This window comes from Myotis daubentonii, chromosome 3 (genome assembly GCF_963259705.1).
Source record: "Myotis daubentonii chromosome 3, mMyoDau2.1, whole genome shotgun sequence".
NCBI lineage: Eukaryota > Metazoa > Chordata > Mammalia > Chiroptera > Vespertilionidae > Myotis > Myotis daubentonii.
In genome coordinates, this window is record NC_081842.1 from 103,500,055 (window position 1) to 103,504,059 (window position 4,005).

Genomic DNA, 4,005 nt, shown 5'->3' on the forward strand with positions numbered 1-4,005 from the left:
CAGCCTCCGAGATCTCAGAGCTGGAGTTGATACAGTGTTTCGATTATAGAACCCAAACAAACCAGATAACTGCTTTCAGCAGCAGAGGCCTCAGAGCTGGAGCCAGAGCTAAAGGTGGCCCAGAATAAAAAAAGAAAAAAAGGAGCAGTTGGGAGCTTCAGTCACCCGCCAGCCTGAAAACAGCCCTCAGCCCCTCACCCAGACTGGCCAGGCACCCCAGTGGGGACCCCACCCAGAAGGGTGTGTGACCAGCTGCAAACAGCCATCATCCCCTCACCCAGGCTGGCCAGGCACCCCAGTGAGGACCCCCACCCTGATCCAGGACACCCTTCAGGGAAAACCAGCCGGCCCCCACCCATGCACCAGGCCTCTATCCTATATAGTAAAAGGGTAATATGCCTCCCAGCACCGGGATTAGTGGAGTCAAGAGGCCGCAGGGCACTGGGATCAGCATGACAGGGGGCAGTGCCCAAACCCCCTGATTGGCTCTGCTCTGTGTGTGACAGGGTGCAGCACCCCAACCCCCCCCCCATGGATCCTGCTCTGTGTGTGACAGGGTAGAGCCATAACCTCCCCATCGGCCGTGCCCTGAGTGTGAGAGTGTTGGTGCCCCAAACCCCTGATCCACCCTGCTCTGTGTGTGAGAGGGGGCGGTGCCCTAACTCCCCTATCGGCCCTGCTCTGTGAGTGACAGGGGGAGCTCCTCAACCCCCTGATCGGCCTTGCTCTGTGCGTGATGGGGGGAGCTCCTCAACCCCCATGATGGGCCCTGCTCTGTACGTGACAGGGGGCAGCACCCCAACCCCCTGACTGGACCTGCTCTGTGCATGACAGGGGGTGGCGCCGCAACCTCCTCATCGATCCTGCCTTGAGTGTGACAGGGGGTGATGCCCCAACCCCCCAATCGGCCCTACTCTGAGCATGACTGAGGGTGGCATCGCAACCTCCCGATCTGCCCTGCTCTGTGCATGACAGGGGGTGGCGCCCCAACTCCCCAATCGGCCCTGCTCTGAGCCCAACCAAGGGCTGCACCTAGGGATTGTGCCTGCCCTCTGCCACCTGGGAGCAGGCCTCAGACAGCAGGTCGTTATCTCCCGAGGGGTCCCAGACTGTGAGAGGGCACAGGCCCGGACTGAGGGACCCCCCCTCCTCCCCGAGTGCACAAATTTTTGTGCACTGGGCCTCTAGTCTATATATATATAATAGAGAAATATGCTAATTAGGCCAGGATGCCATAATGGGTCACCACCGAACAGGAGGAGGTTGCACAGCAGCATCGGAGCGGGTGGAACTGGGGATGGGCTTCCTTAGTAGGCCTGCAGGGTCAATCTCAAGAGCACAGGCCAGGCATCAATGGACCAGCTCTGCCAGCATGATCCCAACAGTGTTGCTGGCCTCCTGGAACTCAGCTTCGGGCACTGAGGCTGCTTCCCCTTCCTTGGACGGGCTTCCTTAGTAGTCCTGCAGGTTGAATCTGAAGAGGACAGACCAGGCACCAACGGACCAGCACTGTCGGCACTTGAATGTGAGCAGACAGACAGAAAAAAGACCTTCAAGGCCTGTCCAAGGCAGGTTTGCATTTAAAACTAAGTGGGGTGGTCCAGAACTGCACGGCACTGACAACCAGGGCAGTCTCTGCGTCAGTGGCACATCTGCGGCTTGAAGTGTGGGGGGTGAGGGCCATGTAAGCCAGAGGCTTTGGCTGCAATGGTCAGATAATTTCAGCTCCAAGGCAGGCGCAATCAGGACAGCCATTGGGACCTTCACAAAAAAAAAGAAGGCTGAAGAGGAAGGATACTTCCCAGAGCGGATTAAAGAACAGCCGGCAGCCTTGAAGAAACAACATGAAGAAGAGATCACTCATCATGAAAAGGAGATTTGAGCGTCTGCAGAAAGAAATTGAGCAGCACAAGAAACTGAAAGATCATGATACTGCGGCAGTGTCAGGGTGAGGGGACAGCCATATTTGCCAGTGCGGCCTGAGCTGTCAACAACAAAAAGTGTGCAGGAGCTGGGCAGGCGCACAGACAGGCACACAGACCCCAGGCCCACCTCGCCACCGCCTGGCCTCACCGCCACTGCTGCCGATGCCGTCTCACGGGGCCTGCGCCCCGCAGCGGGAGGCGCGGGTTGGGGGGGATGTCTTACAAACCGAACTTGACCATGCACATGCCCGCCACCTCCATCAAGGCCTCTGGGAGCGTTCACCCGCCTTCCACCAGCATGGCAACGTCTTCCCAGTACCGCCAGCTGCTGAGTGGCTAGGACCACCATCTCTAACACGCAGGGAACAGAGAACAGCCAGGTTCCCCAGAGCAAATATGCTGAGCTGCTGGTCATCATGGAAGAGCTAGGGAAGGAGATCTGACCCACGTACGCGGGCAGCAAGAGCGCAATGGAGAGACTGAAACGAGGCATCATCCACACGACAGGGCTGGTTCAGGAGTGCTTGGCCGAGATGGAGCGGAACACCAGGTCCTAGCCCCTAAGTCAGCGTGAAAGGCTTTCCCTCTTCTTCCAAGAAGTGACAGCTCATGCCTGCACCCCCTTCAGATGAAACTTGGTTTCAAATGGTAACAGCTTGGTTTCTCCTCCCTGTACCCCTCCTGTGGTTCATCAGGCTCTGAACCTCCCATCGCTGAGATGGAGAAGAGATTTTTGCAGATTTACATATTATTTAGGAACTACCCAGGGCATTTTGTGTGTGTTTTTTTAAGCATTGATTTACATGATGCATGTCAGTTACCTATCACAGCAAACTGTAGTTGGCCTCCCAGATACGTGTTTCTCTTCTGGATACATTTCTGTTACTCACATGGTTCTTTATGTTTCTCTTCTGAGCTGACCCAACTCTGAGGGTTTGTTTCAGTGAGTCCTGAGGCAGCGCTTTAGTAGCCAGTGCCCATTCACCACACAGTATAAATTCTTTTCAATGTAACTTTTTTTTTTTGCTTAAGCATTTGCATGACTATTAGTACTTTGAAGTAAATCTTTAAAATGCACAAGTTATAAATACAGAAGAAAGAGCAACTTATTGAACCTCACCTGACAAGGACCCCTGAAATTTCCCCTAAGGATGTACGTACATTTCAGTTCCGCCTTTCCCATCAGTGGATCCAAACATCTGGAAGACAGTGACTAATAGGGTTTGCATCTTTGTATGTATTTATTACTTGATGTAATAAAGCTTATTTTCATTAACAACAACAAAAAAGAAACTGAAAGATCATGCTGATGCTTAAGTGCACACAGTTCCCCATAGAATGGCTACAAACTGTCCACTTCTATGAAGACATAGTTCTGGTAACTAATATCTATCTATGCTGCCAACAGATTATAATAAATTGTGATCAGTGGGGAAAAAAACCAAAAACCAAGTGGGGTGACATCGGAATTACCCAAGAGTACCCCCAACCCCTTCACCTGCCCAGACTCCTAGGGTCCCTTACAGCTGGGCTGAGCCCAGTGCCACCCAGTGGCCTGGACACCAGACCTGACCACCTCTCTGGTTTGGCCCAAACATCTGAAGTTCGCATTAGTTGCCAACTTAGGAAATTGGAGCATTCACATAAAATCAGAATTCCCCACTTCTCTTTCCAAAGTGGCCGATTGGGCTACCAACCAAGGGTGGTCGGTGTCACTTCAACCCTAAGAGGAACCCCCAGCTTGGGGGTGTGGTGAGGAGGAAGCTATCTGTGCAGACAGTTCAGTTGTGTAAACTCCCACTGACAGTGGCACAGCCCAAAAGTGTGGCCATTCAACTGTGCGGCAGCACAGCCATGAAACAGTCTGGCTGTTAAACAAGGCCCCTCTCCAGCTTTCAGGGGGCTTCACCTACTCCAACCCACTGCACCCCACTCTGCCCCAGTGAGACAGCTTCAGTGTTTCAGCTCCAGCAAACAGAACACGTCCCAGTGGAAAGGGAAAGTGTATCCATGGCCAGTGTTACTCAATGGATAGAGCCTCTGCCTGAGGACTGAAGGGCCCAGAGTTCAATTCCTGGTC

At 53.4% G+C, this 4,005-nt stretch overlaps 1 pseudogene; it reads left to right on the plus strand.

The window, feature by feature from the left end:
* The first annotated feature begins 2,139 nt into the window (after window positions 1-2,139).
* LOC132229338 (cyclin-dependent kinase 2-associated protein 1-like) lies at window positions 2,140-2,565 on the plus strand (annotated as a pseudogene).
* The last annotated feature ends 1,440 nt before the right edge of the window (window positions 2,566-4,005 follow it).